Source organism: Mirounga angustirostris, unplaced genomic scaffold (assembly GCF_029215605.1).
Source record: "Mirounga angustirostris isolate CCGP_5_RB_7025 unplaced genomic scaffold, mMirAng1.0.hap1 SCAF_5, whole genome shotgun sequence".
NCBI classification, from domain to species: Eukaryota; Metazoa; Chordata; class Mammalia; order Carnivora; family Phocidae; genus Mirounga; species Mirounga angustirostris.
In genome coordinates, this window is record NW_026991713.1 from 159,848,134 (window position 1) to 159,869,135 (window position 21,002).

At 45.7% G+C, this 21,002-nt stretch overlaps 1 protein-coding gene across 4 annotated transcripts in view; it reads right to left on the bottom strand.

The window, feature by feature from the left end:
• Positions 1-21,002, bottom strand: part of LOC135364282 (thyroid receptor-interacting protein 11-like) — a 79,756-nt gene that overhangs the window by 11,122 nt on the left and 47,632 nt on the right. Inside the window, exons 3-4 of one of the 4 annotated variants that reach the window (XM_064590249.1) lie at positions 8,900-9,050; positions 6,587-6,706 (exon numbers count right to left, since the gene is read on the bottom strand). The exons of 1 other annotated variant lie outside the window; for it this stretch is intronic. The gene's annotated coding sequence lies outside the window, so the exon portion shown is untranslated. Of the gene's footprint in view, positions 1-624; positions 6,503-6,586; positions 6,707-8,899; positions 9,051-21,002 lie in introns of those variants that run through there. 2 more of the 4 variants (XM_064590252.1, XM_064590250.1) reach the window with 2 other exon arrangements.

Consider the following 21,002-nt stretch of genomic DNA (forward strand, 5'->3'; position numbering starts at 1 on the left):
TTTACTCGTGCGCCTACCTCCTTCCCCAAGACCCTAGACAGCACAGAACCTCACCTCATCCCTCACCTAGAAAACCTGCCACCACTTATTCCCTCAGCAAACCCACGGGTGAGAGCCAGTCAGAGAACTCTGCTCGACCGGAAGTTCTGTGTCCATAGGAAAGGAGATCCAGGATCGTTCCGGAAAACTCACGAACGACTACCTAAGTATTTCCCCCGGCTCTGGATTAGGAACCGGTCCTTCCACACCCTTTAAGCAAGTCCTAGTGGGAAAACCAGGAACAAAGAAACACAACAGCCACAACCTAGAAAATGTTATAGTAGCCTTCACTTTCTGGTCTACACTATAACCTGGAAAATGCTATGGTAGCCTAAACTCTCCCCGGTCTACACTACAAGGAACCAAACTTTCAGTGTTCTAAACCAGGGAGCTGAAGCCCAGATTACCACTGAAGGGCTTCTGACAACCGTTGAGGGAACCAGCCTTAGGACAAGGAGAAGTACTGGAAGGACACTGCATCCCTAAAACCATGCGAAGCCCCTGTGGGCCTATAGCCTGCTCTGCCCCTCATCGGATAATGTGAATTAATAAATGCCCCTCATGTGAATTAATAAATGTCTTTACCATTTCAACCAAATGGAGGGGCAGCTGGGTGGCTCAGTCAGTTGAACGGCCAACTCTTGGTTTAGGCTCAGCTCAATTGTGTCCATATCAATTAGATCTATGGCAGAGAGTACATCCTCCGGTTCTTTCTTTTGTTGTGAATTCCTCCTTCTATTCCTTTTGCCCAGAGAAGAATGGAGGAACAAGAGAGCAACATAAAAAATATCAACCACGACGCAAGCAAATACACACTAGTCAAATCCGAAGAGGTCAGAAACCAAAAAAGAGAAGAAAAAAGAAATGTGGGGGGTGGCTGGGGGGTGGGAGAAGAGAGAATATTATCTCCCAGGTGGTCAAACCTCCATGAAATCCTGGGTGTATTTTGGCCTGTTTGTTAAAAGACACTAAATCCCAGAAGTGTAAAATCACCAAGGTTACATATATACAGACATAAAATTGAATGTAGCAGAAGGAAGCAAAACTGAAGACTATCTCTAAAAAATGGAAATGTAGAAAATGACAATCAAAAACGACTTAAAATGAAAGAGTTGATAAAATAAGAAACTAGTTGGGAAGAAAAAAAGAAAAGGAAAATTTTAAACTGCAAGATAAACGAATCATGAAATAACCTTTGAATTCAATTTACTGTTTTCCCCTAGTGCTGGAGTTTTGCACTCCTGTGGGCTCCTAAACTTCTTCCCCTGTTCTTCCAGCTGCTTTGCTCGGGGAGTGGCCTGCTGTGCTGACCCTCAGGTGTCTTGGCCTGGGGGGAGTTGTACCGCCCCTTGCAGGGGGGGGGGGGGCGGGCTCAGTGTAAACTGCTTGTAGTTGCTCTATGTGATTCTATTCCCCGAAGGCTCTCTGGGCCACTTGAGAGGATGAAAAGAAAAATGGCCACGCCCCGATTTCCAGGCCCGGAGCGAAAAGATCGAGGTCCCCTCTCTTCAGTAAACTGTCAGGGATAAGCGGTCTTCAGTTTTGTGTGTGCCAAAGTCTGCAGGCTCCTGTGGTGAGGGCCTGCACCGATCCTCCTGGGAGAAGGCAGAGGGGCGCCGCCTTGTCTGCCCTGTGCAGGACCCGCATACAATAGCTGTCACCCAGATGAGCCGTGGTTCGTGGTTTATGGCAAACTGAGTTGAGAACCCCCCCTGCTCCCTGACCCTAACCAGTTTCCCCACTCCAGTGCCTGGGAACTCTGCCGGCTCAAGCACCCCTGTTCTTCCTGTGACCCCAGGGATCCTGAGGTCACACTGTCCCACCTTGGATGCTGCCCCACCTTGCCACCAGAGCACCTTTCAGGCAGGGCTATCTCTTAGCGGAGAAGATTTCTAAAGGTTCTGATTTTGCGCTCTGGGGCTGTATCACTTGCCTGTGGCCGGCTTACACAGGCTCCCTCTCCCCGCAGAGGATCTTCCCATATATCCCCGCAGATTCACTTCTCCGCACCTCTTACTTTGCAAAAAGTGGTCACTTGTCTATTAGTAGAATTCCAGCAATTCCTTCCTTACATCTCAGGTTGAATTCAGAGGTGTCCAGGATGATTTGATAGTTATCTAGCTACATTCAAGGGACCAGATGAAACGAGCTCCCCTACCGTGCCACCATCTTGCCTCCCTCCTTCGATCTCTTCCTTTTGTTTTGAAAGATTTATTTATTTTAGAGAGTGAGCGGGGGAAGGGGCAGAGGGAAAGAAAAATCCTGAAGCAAGCAGACTCCCCGCTGAGGAGTTACTGCAGGCCCTGAGGAGAAAGAGAGAGAGAGAAAGAGGGACAGAAGGTATATATGAACAAATCATAGCTGAGAACTTTCCTAATCTGGGGAAGGATACAGGCATACAAGTTCAAGAGGTAGAGAGAACCCGTTTCCAAATCAATAAAAATATATCAGCACCCTGACATACAGTAGCGAAGCTTGCAAATTTCAGAAATAAAGAGAAAATCCGGAAAGCATCTCAAGACAAGAGGTTCCTAACCTAGACGGGTAGGAACATTAGGCTGGCAGCAGACCTATCCACAGAGATCTGGGAGGCCAGAAAGGGCTGACATCATCTATTCAGGGTACTAAATGAGAAAAACATACAGCCAAGAATACTTTCTCCAGCAAGGCTGTCATTCAGAATGGAAGGAGAGCTAAAGGGCTTCCTGGACAAATAGAAACTGAAAGACTATGGGACCACTAAACGAGCCCTGCAAGAAATACTAAAGGGGGGGACGCTTGGGTGGCTCAGTCGGCTAAGCATCTGCCTTCAGATCAGGTCATGATCCCAGGGTCCTGGGATCGAGCCCCGCACTGGGCTCCCTGCTCCGCGGGAAGCCTGCTTCTTCCTCTCCTACTCCCCCTGCTTGTGTTCCCTCTCTCGCTGTGTCTCTCTCTGTCAAATAAATAAAATCTTAAAAAAAAAAAAAAGAAAGAAAGAAATACTAAAAGGGATCCTCTATGCCAAGAGAGAGCCCAAAAGTAACACTGGACCAGAAAGAAAAAGATCTACAGAAACAGGGACTATACAGGTAATACAACGGTACTAAACTCATCTCTCTCAATAGTTACTCGGAATCTAAATGGGCTAAATGCTCCAATCAAAAGACACAGGGTAGGGGCGCCTGGGGGGCTCAGATGGTTAAGCGTCTGGCTTCGGCTCAGGTCATGATCCCAGGGTCCTGGGATCGAGCCCCGCATCGGGCTCCTGGCTCAGCGGGGAGCCTGCTTCTCCCCCTCTCCCTCTGCCTCTCTCCCTGCTCATGCTCTCTCTCGCTCTCTCTCTCTCTCCCTGTATCTCTGTGTCTCAAATGAATAAATAAAATCTTCAAAAAAAAAGTCATCATTTAAAAAAAAAAAAAAGACACAGGGTATCCGACTGCATAAAAAAGCAAGACCCATCCATATGCTATCTACAAGAGACTCATTGTAGAACTAAAGACACCTCCAGATCGAAAGTGAGGGGGTAGAGATCCATTGATCACGCGAATGGACCTCAAAAGAAAGCTGGGGTAGCAATCCTCCTATCAGACAAATTAGATTTTAAACCAAAGACTGTATTAGGGGATGAAGAAGGATGCTATATCATACTTCAAGGGCCTACCCAACGAGAAGATCTAACAATTATAAATATATATGCTCCTAACTTGAGCAGCCAATTACATAAACCAATTAAGAACCAAATGAAGGAAACACGACGAGAATCATACAATAACTGTAGGGGACTTCAACACCCCACTCCCAGCAATGCACAGATCATCTAAGCAGATGATCAACAAGGAAACAAGGGCTCTGAATGACACACTGGACCAGATGGACTTCACAGGTACATCACAGCATGCCATCCTAAAGCAACAGAATACACATTCTTCTACAGGGCACATGGAACATTCTCCAGAAGAGATCCCATACCGGGGCACAAATCAGGTCTCAACCGATACCAAAAGATTGGGATTATTCCCTGCCTCTTTTCAGACCACTATGCTTTGAAACAGGAACTCAGTCACAACAGGAAATAGGGAAGGAACTCAAACACTCGGAGGCTAAAGAGCATCCTACGAAAGAATGAATGCATCAACCAGGAAATCAAAGAAGAATTAAAGATTTCATGGAAATGAATGAAACTGAAAACACAGCCGTTCAAAACCTTTGGGATCCAGCAAAGGCGGTCCTAAGAGGAAAGTACATAGCAATACAAGCTTTCCTCAAAAAATCAGAAAGTCTCCAATACACAAGCTAACCTTACGCCCAAAGGAGCCGGAGAATGAACACCAACTAAAGCCGAAACCAAGCAGGAGAAGAGAAATTATAGAGATTAGAGCAGAAAACAATGAAATAGAAACCAGAAGAACAGTAGAACAATCAATGAAACCAGGAGCCGGTTCTTTGAAATTATTAATAAGCTTGATGAACCTCAAGCCACACTTATCCAAAAGAAAGGGGAAAGGACCCAAAATAATAATGTCATGAATGAAAGAGGAGAGATCACAACCAACACCAAAGAAACACAAACCATCTTAAGAACACACACAGCAACTATAGGACAACAAATGAGGTCACCTGAAAGAAATGGATGCGTTCCTGCAAACTTGTAAGCCACCAAAACTGAATCAGGAAGAAATACAAAACCTGAACAGACCCATAACCAGCAAGGAAACTGAAGCAGTGATCAAAAAATCTACCAACACACAAGAGTCCAGGGCCACATGGCTTCCCAGGGGCATTCCACCAAACATTCAAAGAAAAACTAATACCTATTCTTCTGAGGCTGTTTCAAAAAACAGAAATGGAAGGAAAACTTCCAAACTTGTTCTCTAAGGCCAGCATGACCTTGATCCCAAAAACAGACAAAGACCCCATGGATGCAAAAATTCTCAGCACAATACTAGCGCATAGGATCCAACAGCACATTAAAAGGAGTATTCACCGTGACGAAGTGGGATTTATTCCTGGGCTCTAAGGGTGGTTCCACATTCGCAAATCAAATCAATGTGATACTTCACATTAATAAAAGAAAGGTCAAGATCCGTATGATCCTCTCAACGGATGCAGAAAAAGCACCGGACAAAATGCAGCATCCTTTCTTGATTAAAACTCTCCACAGTATAGGGGTAGAGGGGATATACCTCAATAACATAAAACCCATCTATGAAAAGCCCACAGCGAATATCATTCTCAATGGGGAAACACGGAGACCTTTTCCTCTAAGGTCAGGAACATGACAGGGAGGCCCACTCTCACCGCAGTTCTTCAACTAGAGAAGTCCTAGCCTCAGCAATCAGAAAACAACAAAAAAGAAATCAAAGGCATCCGACTGAGCAAAGAAGTCAAACTCTCACTCTTTGCAGATGACATGATACTTTATGTGGAAAACCCAAAACACCACCCCAAAATTGCTAGAACTCATACAAGAATTCAGCAGGATATAAAATCAATGCACAGAAATGAGTTGCATTTCCATACACTAACAATGAGACAGAAGAACGAGAAATGAAGGAATCGATCCCATTTACAAATGCACTGAAACCCATAAGATACCTAAGAATAAACCTAACCAAAGACGTAAAGGATCTGTACTCCAAAAACTACACAACACTTAGCAAAGAAATTGAGGAAGACACAAAGAAATGAAACAACGTTCCATGCTCATGGATTGGAAAAACACTGTTAAAATGTCTACACAGAGTAATCGAACCATTCGATGAGATCCCCATCAAAATACCATCAACTTTTTTCACAGACTGTAACAAATCATCCTAAAATGTGTATGGAACCAGAGAAGACCCCGAATGGCCAGAGGAATGTTGATAACGAAAACCAAAGCTAGTGGCATCACAATGCCAGACTTCAAGCTAGAGTACAAAGCTGTAATCATCAAGACAGTATGGTTCTGGCACAAAAACAGACACATGGATCAACGGAACAGAAGACAGAACCCAGAAATGGACCCTCAACTCTATGGTCAACTAATCTTCGACAAAGCAGGAAAGAATATCCAGTGGAAAAAGGACAGTCTCTTCAATAAATGGTACTGGGAAAACTGGACAGCCACATGTAGAAGAATAAAACGGGACCATTTTTTGGCACCATACACAAAGATAAACTCAAGATGGATGGAAGACCTTACTGTGAGACAGGAATCCATCAAAATCCTAGAGGAGAACACAGGCAGGAAGTTCTTCGACCTCAACCGCAGCGACTACTTGCTACATACATCTACAAAGGCGAGGGAGCAAAAGCAAAAATGAACTATTGCAACTTCATCAAGAGAAAAAGCTTCTGCACAGCAAAGGAAAAGGTCCGCAAAACTAAAAGGCAACCTACGGAATGGGAGAAGATATTTGCAAATGTCTTATCAGATGAATGGATAAAGAAGATGTGGTATATATATATATGTGTGTGTGTGTATGTGTGTGTATATATACACACATATATATATGTGTGTATATATACACACACATACACACAATGGACTATTACCCAGCCAACAGACAAGATGAATACTTACCATTTACATGCACACGGATGGAACTGGAGGGTATTATGCTGAGCGAAATAAGTCAATCCGAGAAAGTCAAATATCAAATGGTTTCACTCATATGTGCAATATAAGAAACAGGGCAGAGGACTGTAGGGGAAGGGAAGGAAAACAGAATGGGAAGTCATCAGCGATGGAGAAAAACCGTAAGAGACTCTTAACTCTAGCAAACAAACGGGAGGGTTGCTGGAGGGGTGGTGGGTGGGGGGATGGAGTAATTCGGTGATGGGCACTAAGGAGGGCATGTGATGTGATGAGCACTGGGTGTTATATGAAACTGACAAACTACTGAACACGACATCTGAATCTAATGATGTACTGTAAGTTGGCTAATTGAATTTACATTAAAAAAAGTAATAAATAAACCAAATGGAGTTGGTCTTCTGTTACACCCTGAAATGTCCTAAGTGGTATTCTGAGCGCATCAGTTCATTTCCATTTGCTTGATGAGTAAGCTGAAAGGGGTAGGGGGCGTGGGGGGGGAGGGGAGGGGGTGTGTGTGTGGGGGGGTGTGCACGCTCGTGTGTGTGTGTGTATGTGTATGTGATGTCACCCAGCTGGGTTCTGAGCTCCCAGAAGCAGACAGATAATATATCTTCTCTTCATATCCACTGACAAGGCTTACCGCTGCCTGGACTACAGTAGGTGCTAATCCTGTACAAACACGCCCCCCGCCATCTCCCACGTCCATATTCCCACATCCACAGACACCCATAAGGAAGCACATACCTACTGCTGCTCAAGGCAGCAGCTCAACACAGAAACACACCAAGTACTCACTAAGGGACACAACTTGCTACAGCCCAGACTGTCAAGGAAAACTGACCCACAGAGTTTTACAAGGCTGAACAGGCTGCGTTGTCTAAAACAGTGCTTTTCAAACAGTGGATTGTGACCCATCCGTGTCATAAAATCAGTGTAATAGTTTGCAAATCCCCGTCTTAGAAAATGCAGTCAGCTAGAGTAAACTAGAAAAAATCAGTATGCGTTACATACTGTACGAGTTAAAGACTGTTTCTGTGAAGTTGTTGAAGTGTGTGTTTGGGGTATAAGTGCCATGAAAAATCTGTTCTCTACACCAACAAAAAAAATAGACCCTTAAACACCGAGAGCAAACTGATGGTTGCCAGACGGAAAGGGGGGGGGCGAAATTGGTCAAAGGAATTCAGAGTTACAAGCTTCCACTTATATAAATAACTCACAAAGATGAAAAGTACAACATCCGGAATATAGTCCAAGAATATTGTCATAACAACTGTACCGTGACAGATGGTGACTATACTTAATCGTGGTGAGTGCTGAGTAATGAACAAACTTGTCGAATCACGATGCTGCACACCTGAAACTGACATAACATTGTACAGATCAACGAAACTTCCATAATGAAAAGAGAAAAAACTGTGTTCTCACTGTGGGTGGTTGGATGAGCACTGTCCTCACAGCCTTCATCTGGTGCCATCCAGTGGTAAAAGCCCTATCTGCAGTCGAGAAAGAACCACAGACCCGGGAGAAGAGTCCGCAAACATGGATGTCTGGTTGGAAGGGGCCTTCCAAATGACCTGGTCGACCCTGACATGCAGGGCAAGCACCCTTCAACAACACCGAGCTACTGCCTGAGCACGCCCCACCACGGAGGCACTCGCTCCCCCGCTGAGCAGCTCTACCTGCTGAAAAGCTGACCAAGCCGCCTTCCTCTAGGAGCTCCTCCCTGTCCTTCCTACTGCCCTCTCCTGGATGACAAGGAGCAGCTTCTGTGCTCGCCCTCAGTTTAACACTCTTGATCCAGTCAAGCAATACTTGTTGAGTGTCTGCTAAGTGCCAGGCACTGGGGATACAGTGGGGAACCCGGGAAGACACAGCGACAGAGACACAGAGAAGTCAGAGCTTATGCCAGATGAAGGACAACAGCATGGGGGCAGGAAGCGCCTCGGAATGTTCCAGTAGCAGAAGGTATACAGGGAGGTTGAAGAACAGCAGAGAAACAGGTGAAAGCTCAGAGATTTCTGGGCTGTATGTGTTTTCATTTCTCTCTGTTTTATAATTTTTCTAAACTAACCATAGGCCATATTTCATTCTAAGACACCATCAATTGTAAGACTGAAAAAAGAAAAAAGAAACACTGCCAGTTAGTCCATGTCTTTCTTATTGCTTACAATTCTCATTTCATGTTTATGAAAAAGCCCTTTTAGACTTTTGGGACAGAACAAAAGGGAAAGGATGAGTGACATGAGTTGGTCAAGTCTTCCCTTTCAGGAGATCTGTGAGTTGCCACACAACACTGACCTTCGAGCCGCCAAGGGCACTGGCGAGGCTGAGTTTCTGAAGAGATCGCCATCACCGGCTCTGAGATTGCTTTCCAAGCTCCCGACCCTCCAGGTGTAGGCTGTGTTCCTCTGTCTTTCTTGATCTCGTCAGAAGGTCTCAACGGATGGTTCTGGAATAGCAATCGGGATTTGCGCTCCTTCTTCAAATGGCCCTTAAATGGTACGTGGACCGAAGCAGCCAGGGGCTGCAGGTGCAGCGGTCCAGCCACGCCACGAGGAAGACCGAGCACGTCCACGTGCACAGATAATGACAACTCCAACATGGTGCACAGTGACTGCAGGACACATCAAGAGTGAATCTGGGCGCCTGGGTGGCGCAGTCTGTTGGGCAACCGAGTCCTGGCTGAGGCTCAGGTTGTGATCTCAGAGTCTTGACATGGAGCCCCACGTCTGGCTCCGCACTGGGCGTGCAGCCTGCTTGGGATCTTTCTCTCTCCCCTCCCCTCCCCTCCCTACCACCGTTCACATGTGTTCTCGCTCTCAAAAAGTTAAACAAATAAATAGATAAAATAAAACCCAAAGAATGAAAGATCTCTTTATTTATTTTTTCTTTATTGTGCTATGCTGGTCACCATACAGTACATCGGTTAGTTTTTCATGTAGTTGTTCCATGATTCATTGTTTGCGTATAACACCCAGGGCTCCATGCAATACGTGCCCTCCTTAATACCCATCACCGGGCTAACGCATCGCCCCACATCCCTCCCCTCTAACACCCTCTGTTTGCTTCTCAGAGTCCATAGTCTCTCATGGTTAGTCTCCCCCTCCGATCTCGCCCCCTTCATTTTTCCCTTCCTTCTCCTAAAGTCGTCCACGCAATTCCTTATGTTCCACAAGTAAGTAAAACCATATGATAAGTGACTTTCTCTGCTTGACTTAAGATGTCATATTTAGGGGCGCCTGGGTGGCTTAGTCGTTAAGTGTCTGCCTTCGACTCAGGTCATGATCCCAGGGTCCTGGGATCGAGGCCCGCGTCGGGCTCCCCGCTCAGCGGGAAGCCTGCTTCTCCCTCTCCCACTCCCCCTGCTTGTGTTCCCGCTCTCACTGTCTCTGTCAAAATAAAGAAATAAAATCTTTAAAGAAGGAAAAAAAAGATCCCATATTTAGAAAGACCTTTTCTCAGGGTTTATTCAATCCAGTGTTCCCTGCAATTTTCACTTCTTTTTAGTACCCAGGTCTGACGTGCTACCTAATATTTTCTTCTAACACACCCTGTAATAAATACCTATTAAAATGTAAAACTTCTATCTGGGTGCCACCTCAAGTCATCTCCCATTCCTCCCGTGGGAAACACTGATCTGCTGCAGCCACCAGTTCATTCAAGAAGCACTGACTGACTTGGCCCCTTCGGCAGGAGCGTCCCCTGCAACGGTGGGAACTTGCTAGGAAAGGTGTGACATGCCCTCCACCGGAGGGAATGGGAAGGGGCCCTCCCCGCTCTTCCAGCCAGTGAGGGTCCAGGCTGGGGCTGCTTCATTTCACTTCTCATCAACACTCATGAGTGCTGGCTACAATGCCAGGCATTATTCCACACGCTGGACAAACAGGAACACGTACAGCCCTCAGAAGCACCCTCTGTGGAAGGCACCGCTTACAGACAGAGGTCGAGGTTGTTTCCTCAAGCTGTGCAACCTCGGAGGAAACTTAATTCCATTGCTTTGCAAACCTACTTACCCACTTGGACTTCCATCCCTCCCCCAACACTTCAGTTGCTGATATGGTGTCGGTGTGTATGTGTGTCTGCTTCTGTAGGGATACACAGTGCATGTAGATAGATAGATAGATAGATAGATAGATAGATAGATAGATAGATAGATAGATAGATAGATATGCGGTGCCCTGTATGTACATATATATGTACCTACAATGTATATATCTGCAATTGCAAGACTCAATCCAATACTCTCAGCATCGGTTTTCAAGTTGGGAATTTTAACTGCGTGCTGCATACGGGCCTTGAAGATATGCTCTACCTCTCATTTTTAATTTTATTGTTGTTCTTTTACGTCCTTTAGTCTCAGTTTTGGGTTCCTATTTCCTGTTGCGTTTATTCTTGCTTATAAATGGAAGGCAGGAAGCAAAGTCTTACGCGCAACAGACTTTGTACCTACACAGACTTTGAGTTTGTTTCCCTTCTTGTGAGCGCTGTTGCTTTCCTCAGCAGATCCGCAAGGCCTTAAGTGTTTAATCACCTAAGAAAAACAAAACAAAAACAAAAGACAAAAAAACACGAAAAACAGGGGTGCCTAGGCGGCTCAGGCGTTTAAGTGTCTGACGCTTGATTCGGCTCAGGTCATGACCTCAGGTTCCTGAGATCGAACCCCGTGTTCAGGCTCCACGCTCAGTGCAGATTCTGCTTGTCCCTCTCCCCCTGCCCCCCTCCACTCTGTCTCGCTCTCTCAAATAAATAAATAAATAAATAAATAAATAAATAAATAAATAAATAAAATCTTAAAACAAAAAAACAAAAAACAACACTGGGCCTCAATTGACTAAGACTCACAGGCTATCATTTCCTCCCAAAGGAAGCTACTGCTATTGCTTTCTGGCTTCATCGAATTGCCAGTTACTTCACAAGGATCAATAGGATCTAAAATCTACTGTCTCTACTGCAAGGAGTCCCTGAACACTGGGCAAGACATGAACGGAAAAGGAACCAACATTGACCAGAGGGTGAATAAGGAGGAGAAGCCAATCAGAAATTTCCCACGGTACAATGTCTCATATCTGACTTAAACAAAAAAGAAAAAAGAAAAAAACAGTTAATAAAGAATACACTAATAAGATACCATGGATCTGAATAATGCTAAAGTACTTTTGGAAAAAATAAAACATTTAAGAACACGTATTCTGAATATTTTCTCCCAGTCTGTCTTGCCTCTTCGTTTTCTTAGTGTATCTATTTTTCCTTTCTAATTAGAACTTTTTGTGTTCTGCATACAAAACATTTGTCTACCTCAAGGTTGTCAAGACATTTTCCCATGTTTTCATACAAAAGTTTTACGGTTCTAGCTTTTTCCTTTTTTAAGATTTATTTATTTGAGAGAGAGCGCGCCCAGGGGGGAGCAGGAGAGGGAAAGAATCTCAAGCTGACTCCTCGCTTAGCGTGGAGCCTGACACAGGGTTCACACGGAGCTCAATCTCATGACCCCGAGATCATGACCTCAGCCAAAATCAAGAGTCGGACTCAAGCGACTGAGCCACCCAGGCGCCGCTGGTTCTCGCTTTCATATTTAGGCTTATGATTCATCCCAAATTAATGTGTGTATGTCAGAATGAGGGAGGGGTCAAGGTCCGTTTTCTTTCCGCCTGAATGTCCAGGTCACACAGAATTATTCATTAAAAAGACTTCCCTTTCCACCACTGAACTGACTGGACACTCTGGGCAAAAATCAGTCGACAGTACTTGCGTTTGGTCTATTTTTTGGACTCTCTGCTCTGCTCATTGATCTCTCTTTGTGTCAAAGACTTGGATTACTGTGGCTTTGCTCTAAGTCTTAAAATTAAGCAAGAAGAAGCAGTGTAAGTTCATCAACTGTGTTCTTCTTTTGAAGACTTTTTTGGCTATTCCAGACCCTTTGCATTTCCATATACATTTTAGAATCAACTTGTTCATTTCTTCTAAAAAACATGGCTAGGATTTAACTGGGATTGCACTGTTTGCATGAATCAAGGCGTGGAGAACAGAAATCTCCAGGACATCAAATCTTCCCCGATGTATGAACAAAACAGAGCTCCCATTTATTTCAGTCTTCTTGAATTCCTCTCAACAAAGTTTTTTACTTTTCTGTGTAAAGGTGTTTCATGTCTTTCATGAGACTTATTCCCAGCCAGTTTGGGGTTGTTTTGGTTGTTGTTTTTGTTGTGTAAGTAGGCTCCACACCCAGCATGGAGCCCAGTGCAGGGCTTGAACTCACAACCCTGAGTTTAAGACCTGAGCTGAGATCAAAACACAGATGATTCATCAACTGGGCCAGCCAGTCACCCCAACCAGTTTACGTGCTTTGATGCTACTCTAAGTATTTAAAATTTTTATTTTCCTATACATGTATTTTTAAAATACATCTGTATGACAAAGAATTCCTATTCAGAATATATAATAAACTCCAATAAGTCAAAACCAAAAACAACATTAACAACAAAAACGGGCAGAAGACTTGAACGTTCGACAGGTCACAAAAGATGTCGGAATGCCCAAGAAACACACGAAAAGGTGCCTAAGATCATGCTTCACCAGGGAAATGCAATGTGAAACCATAATGAGATGCTATTTCACCCTCACTGACAACACAGAATGTTCACGAGGATGCTGAGCAACTGGAGTATTGCTGGTGGGAAGTGTAAACTGATAAACCACTTTGGAAATTAGTCTAGCAGTTCAATATATCCCTTCGCTGTGACTAAGCAATTCCACTAAGCAATTTCAAGAGAAATTTAAGACTGCTCTAAGAATGTTTATTGTAGCCTATTCACAATGACCAAAAAATTGGATACAACAACATGCCTGATCATCAGATGAACAGATGAAAAAATTGTGGTATATGCACACTACATACAAAGGACCACACCATTTTACACTCACAAAGACTCTCTCCTTAAGCAAACGCTAGCCTGACTCCTCTGAGCCCTCTTCTCAAAGGGGCCTCAACCTTGGCTTATCATATGCAGACTCGCCCAAACACTAACATACTTCCTAACAACAGCTCAAGACCCCACCCCTAGGGTGACTCCAGTCACCCTTAGTCCCTACTGAGAAAACTCAAGGCATCCATGGTTTGTTCAGCCAACAATGAAAAGTCTGGCCTCTGTCTCCCAGTGAGTAAATGCAGGGGGTTTCACGTTTCCCACTTTTTGTAATCTTTTACTTCTCTGATTTAATTCACCTCTGGCATGACTCCCTCATCCTCTCTTTATAATGCCCTCGGTGGGGTGCCTGGGTGGCTCAGTTGTTCAGCCTCCGCCTTTGGCTCACGTCACGATCCCAGGGTCCTGGGATTGAGCCCCACATCGGGCTCCCTGCAGAGCAGGGAGCCTGCTTCTCCCTCCTCCCACTCCCCCTGCTTGTGTTCCCTCTCTAGCTGTCTCTCTCTCTGTGTCAAAAAATAAATAAAATCTTTAAAACATAAAATACCCTCTGTACAAATCAAGGTTGAGTTTCATTCAAGCTGGACTCTTTTCCTGACTACAATAGTCATTGCTGATTAAAATCTGTCCTTACCACTTAAAGTAGTAGGATCTGGCTTTGTGTATCTTGGATAAGTGCACACAACATGGATAAATCGCAAAGAACACACTGAGTGAAAGAAGACAAAACGATACATACTGCTTGATTCCATTTACACGACGTACAAGAAAAGGCAATTATACTCTATCATAGATCCTGAAATCAGAAAATGACCACTGGAGGTAAGGAGATTAACTAGAAAGACATACAAAGGAAACTTCTGGAGTTTCAGATACAGTTTTCGGGGATGGTGCACAGATATACAGTTGGCCCTTGATCAACCCAGGGGTTAGGGGCGCTGACCCCTGTGCAGTCCGAAATTTTCATTTAACTTTTACTCCCCAAAAACTTCCCTGCTAATTGCCTACTGACGACCAGAAGCGTTACTGATAACATAAACGGTTGATTAACATAGATTTTGTATGTTACATTTATTATACATTGTATTCCTTCAATAAAGTACACTAAAGAACATATTCAGAAAATCATACAGAAAATATGTTTACAGTACTGTATTCTATTTATCGAAAAATCTGCCTATAAGTGGACCCATGCAATTCCAACCCATGTTGTTCAAGAGTCAACTGTATACATTTCTTAATGCTCATCAAGCTGAACAATGAGACCTGAGCATTTTATTTTACAAATTATCTCCTTTTCTCCCCTGCCGTCCCACCTCTGTCACTGAAGAATACCTGGGGAGATTCTTGTCTTTGTTTCTTTTTTTAAATAGGCAACACACCCAGCACGGAGCCCAATGTGGAGCTTGAACTCACAACCCTGAGATCGAGACCTGAGCTGAGATCAACAGTCAGATGTTCAACCTGACTGAACCACCCAGGCACCCCTACCTGGGGAAATTCTAAAGGAAAGAAAAAAAGATGAGAGATGGAGCTGACCCACCAAGTTCCCCTTTCTTTCTTTCTTTTTTTTTTTTTTTTTAAAGATTTTATTTATTTACTTGACAGAGAGAGAGAGACAGCTAGAGAGGGAACACAGCAGGGGCAGTGGGAGAGGGAGAAGCAGGCTTCCCGCTGAGCAGGGAGCCCGATGCGGGGCTCGATCCCAGGACCCTGGGATCACGACCTGAGCCGAAAGCAGAGGCTTAACAACAGAGCCACCCAGGTGCCCCAATCCGAGTTCCCCTTTCAATATCCACTTACGCCTGCTTCCTTACGAAGAGGGCCCCAATTTTGTTCGAGGTATTAATCTGCCCTGTGAGAAATTCTCCCCCCCGCCACGTCCCTGCAGCTAGGGGTAGGGCCACATGACGACTTCCAGCCAATGACACGTATGTTGAAGTCTACATGGCAGGACTACCTAAAAAGCTATTGCTTTCACAGGCTTAGACACATGTTTTTTGTCAGGGTCCCTTTCTTTTCTTTCTTCCTAGAGTACAGCTGCTCAAATGAACTAAGAAAAGGGTGCTATTCAGCGGTACAAACCTATTCTTACTCTAGAAGCAAGCTATAGGCGCTCTCAATCAATTCACAACTAAGTTATATCGCAAGGCAAAATGTTCAGGCATCAAAAGGAAAAAAGCAATTCCAACTGGAAGTGAAGAACGATATACCCATGTCTGTGTCAAAGTATATATAAAAATTTAGCATTTAAGGGCTCTTTCAAATCCATGGGGGATACAGACCATCACTAGATGGTGTAGGGACAAAAGTGCTACCTTGTAACATACAAAATAATAAAGACAGATGAATGGTCTAAGCAACAGAAGCCCAAACCCTAAAAGTGCTAAAAGAAAATGCAGCGATTGAAAATGGTCTTTTGAAGCACTATCCAAAGCCACAAGCTATAAAGTTAGACTATGAGATTGGGCACCACAGAGATTCAGAATGAAATGTATCCTGAAATGTATGGTACAAGCGAAACCGAAAGACAATCGTTTGGGAGAAAATACTGCAACGAGTACAGAGGCAAAGGACTACTATCCGACCTATAAAAAGTTCCTACAAATCAATAAGAAAAATATAAATACCCAAACAAAAAGACAACAACCCAGCAGGAAAATGATAACGAGCGAGGATTCATGTAAAAAAGTATCCGTGAAAAAAGTATCAGTGATAGGGACCAACTAAAATTGCTCAGTATTACAGGTGATTATAAAAATATAAATGTAAGGGGCACTTGGCTGGCTCAATCGGTTAAGCATCTGACTCTTGATCTGGGCTCAGATCATGGTCTTAGGGTTGTGGGATCCAGCCCCATTCAGGCTCTGCACTCAGTGGGCAATCGGCTTGAGATTCTCTCTCTCCCTCTCCGTCTGCCCTTCCCCCGTGTTCGCTCTCAAATAAATCTTTAGAAATATGTTTGTATGTGTATAAATACATAGAGCTACATCTATAAATTCAAATATATATAAAATAAATACATATTTAAATTTAAATATAAAACATACATTTATAGATAGAGAGAGAGAGAGAGAGATAAAAATTGAAACAGGCATTATTTTTCCCCTGCCACTTGACAAGAAATTTAAAAGACTGAGAAATATTCTGTCATTACCATCTCATTTACCATGGGTGAGAACCAAAAATGACATAACCACTCCTGAGGATCATTTTGCAGAAGTTTTTACCCTGAAATCTATCTCGAGGGAAAACTCAAACACACATGCAAAGATGTTCATCACAGCCCTATCTTAATAGCAAAATCATAGCCACCCAAATAACAAACAGAATCGTCACGTAAAGTACAACCCCACTGTGGAAAAACATTCAGACATTAAAAAACTGTAGGCATGAAAACCTGTAGGCACACTATATTCAAATGAGGCTGAGTGGGGGATATGTATTCACTTTTGTCATTTAAAAAGTTAACCCTGAAGGGGCACCTTGCTGGCTCAGTTGGAAGAGCATGTGACTCTTGATCTGGGTGTTATGAGCTCTAGCCCCAAGTTAGGTACAGAGAGATCCCTTAAAAATAAAACCTTAAAAAAAATTAACCATAAAAGAAAAATAATTCGTATTCTAGATCTGAGACCACTGTTTTTCACAGATCTTTTCAAAAATTAATTTGTTCCCTTTTGGAAAAAATGGGGGGGAGGCAGCGCAAATCCAGTAAAGCCATTATTTATTCGACTTTCTTGATGGGCAAATTTGGCAGCTAATTTATCCTTACCAGAATATTCTCATCCGCAAGTGACATGTCTTCTCTGGGGAGGAAAAGCAGCAGCCCCCACCTTCAGAATATTTCAGATCAAAATCCCAGCCCTGCACTCTGGACAGAGCCGGGAAGATGCCATCAGTGAGCTGCAAGGCCTAGGCCCTCCAGAAAATGCTGCCTCTCCCAAGAGGTGATCCTCTGACCCACTTGCACGTCGAGGGCGACGTTTTTCGACGCGGCTGACATCAGAGAAACTTCTGCAATTCTCACAATACCATTTCCGTCTTACAGCCCCTGGCCTGGTTTCTAAAACACACAGACCACTCAAAACCAGGGAAACAGAACATGGGAATTGGGAGCCCTCATCAGGAAAGAGAACCATGAGCATCTCCATTCAGTTCCTCATCACTCGGCCGGCTCAGAAATACTTACTAGGGGTCTACAAGGCTCATGGCACTGAGACACACATGGTCCCTCTCGGCACCGCTATTCCCACGGGGCAGACAAACATTAAACGAGATGTCTGCGGAGCAACGGGACTGACTGCCCCAGAGGAGATGCACAGAGAACAGATAAGGGGCTGGACCTTGTCGAGGGTGTCAGGGGCCTCCGGAGGGAGCCGCATCTCACACGAGCCAGAAGGCTGGGCACCTTTTGGACTCATCGGCCTCACCCACATCCCATCTGTCAGTACATCCCATCAGCTCTCCCTTCAACACGTACCCAGAATCTGGATCGATTCTCAGCACTTCCACCCCTACCATCCTGATCCAAGCCAGCAGCATCTCTGACTTGGAATATTCCAGGAGCCTACTAACTCATCGCCCTGCTTCCCCCCTCGCTGTTCTCAACAGAGAAGCTGAACTCATCCCATTAAAACCCAAGTCAGGTCACCTCATTCTTCAGTTCAAAATCCCCCAGTGGCCACCATCCCAGGTCCCTAACACCCTATCTGCTACTCTTCCCCTTCTCCCTCACTCTGGCCTTGTCATTCCTGGAACAAGTCAGGCCAGCTCCCTCCACGGAGGGCTTCCTACTCGCCCTTCTCTCTGCCTGGGACACTGTTCCCACAGACATGCACAGGGCCCACTCCCTCAACCTCCTGCAAGGCTTTCCCCACTCTTGTCCTCAGGGGGCCGTCCCTGGCCATCCCAGCTCAGAGGACAACCCCTTCCAACGCTCCTACAGCATCCAGGACCCCTGATGTGCCAGATTCCTTGCCTCTGTGTTTCCTGGCTGCTTCTCTCCCTGGAAGAAAGGCTTCCTAACAGCTCCACCGAGGTCTGTCTGGGTCACATCGGGAAGCGCACAAGAACCGAGCCTCTGGCAACTGAGAAGGCGTTCAATAAAGAATGTGCAGTGACTGCTGCAGTCATCTGAGGGAAGATGAGAGCTCGTGAGGCAAGGCGGGTGGGGGAAAGAGCATCTTGGGCAGAGGGAGCAGCCGAGCCGCCCCAAGGCCGGCGGGCACAGGGCACATTGGAAGGAATGACCGGATCGAGTACAGCAGGGAAGGCGAGCGGGAAGCAAGACTGGAGAAGAAGGACGGAGCAGCCGTGCACACACAGAAGGAACGTTTGGGTCTATCTCGAACGGCAACAAGAAGCCAGGAAACTAGGCAGTGACATGAACGAATGGGCCTTCCACAAACCTCTGGCTTCAGGGGGAGATAGGGATTTGGAGGCGGTAGAAGCGCCTGGAAGCTCAGTAAGCAGACTAGAACCATGGCGCAGACCACAAATGACCTTAACTCGGAATGAGAGGGCAAAAGCAGAGGTGGAGAAAAGGAAGTAGATTCCAGAGATATTTAGCAGATAAAATCACAGGTCTGGGAGAATGATCACACAAGGGGGTAAGGAAGTAAAAGCAGAGTTCCAAGAGGACTCCTCCCTTTTGCACGTGGGACCTGAAGGACACAGTGGCCCGATTCACGGAGTTGGGGTGGGGTGGGGGGGGTGGGGAGGAGGAGAATACAGGAAGGGGATCTTGAGAAGTTTTGGAAAGAATGGATTTGCCATAATTCGGAGACATTGAAATACAGATTTCCAGTTGGCAGCGGGAGACCCAGGGAACCGTGAGAGGATCAGGAAAAGCAAAGTGAGTCGCCACACAGTACAGATTCTCACCTTGTGGCTGATGGGGAATCAAAGGGTTTCGAGGAACGCAGTAACAGGAGAAGATGTGGGATTCCAAGAAGATCACCCTGGCCAGAGCAGGAGCACGTGGATGGGAGAGGGAGCTGGATGAGAAGCAGGCAGAACAAGAGGAACCTGCTGCAACAGAGCAGGTAGGAGAAGGGACCGGAGCCAGGGCTGTGGCCACAGGGAAGGAAAGGGGAACAGACCTGCTCTTTGTCAGCAGTGCATCTCCCACGAGGCTCCTGGGGACCGTCCGAAAACCCGGAGCACGTCAGCTCCCCCACTTGACCCCTTGGTCCTCGCACGAGTCATTCTCTGACAACCTCCCCAGAATTCTCTCTTGCTCCCCGCTCCCTGGCCCAATGTCAGGTGCCGATGACACAGCCCTGGGCTTCCACGGCCAGGCTAGTTTCTTCTGCCCTGCAAACACCTATTTGTCTTTTGAAGGCTTCCCCCCTCCACTGGCAAAGAAGCAAGAGCAGTGCTGACATCGAGGAGGCGGCCTGGCACCATGAGCCGGGCTGCACGGCTGGTCGCCGCGGGCCTGGCGCTCCAGGAGACGCCACGTGCTTCTCCGGTTGCACGCAAATGACCTCGCAGAACAGCAGCTTGAGGTGCCGTGGCCCCGGTGATGAAGGGACACCAAAGAGGACCCCTTGCTCTTTTGTCCAAACAGACAAAAACCAGCTTGTCGTGCCCACCCCCAAATGCCAATCCTCCTCTCTCCCGCCTGATACCAGCGAGTGTCTTCCTTGTGAATGACACCGTCCGTCACGCTCTTCACACCTCCTTCTAGAAAACACTGATGGAGCTACCCGATCCCAGAACTGTCTCGCCTCGCCTCGCCTCAGCACCCAGACCAGAGCACACCCCTGCTTCCTTGAACACTCCCAAAAACATCCGCCCAAAGCCCAAATCCTGTAAGTTCTTTCTAACACCCTCTTTCTTACGGATCAGCCCCACAGTCCCCATGACGTGGGTTCCCCCTCAGGATGAGTAACGAAGCCACTGTGTTTAACGACAGCTGTGCTTCCAGTGGCCTTTGTGGAGGATGCTGACCACCGTCACGGGAGGAAGGGATGGTTCCCTTTCCTGGAGGGAATCCTAGGTGTCCTGGGAGGCTAACTGGCTTTCTTAGTGCGATTTTAGGGGCTTTATGGCTGTAACCTAGGGCAGCAGGAACCAGCCTAACCCACAGCTAGGACATAGCTGGAACCAAATAATATTCAGAATGGAGGGAAATCAAGGGGCGCCTCGGTGGCCCAGTTGGTTCAGCGTCCGACTCCTGATTTCACATCAGGTCATGATCTGAGGGTGCCGAGACTGAGCTCCAAGTTGGGTTCCACACTCAGTGTGGATTCTGCTGGAGATTCTTTCCCCCTCCCTTTCCCTCCTCTTCTGGCCCCACGCCAGGGGCATGCACTCTCTCTCTCTCTCTCTCTAAGATAAAGAAGTAAATAAAATCTGTATTTAAATAAATAAATAATGGAGGGAAAGCAAAAGAAGTAAGAATTATTTAGGGAAGGCTTCACTCTGTGTCAGACCCGGTGCTAACTGCCTTGGATCTATTGCTCATTTAATCC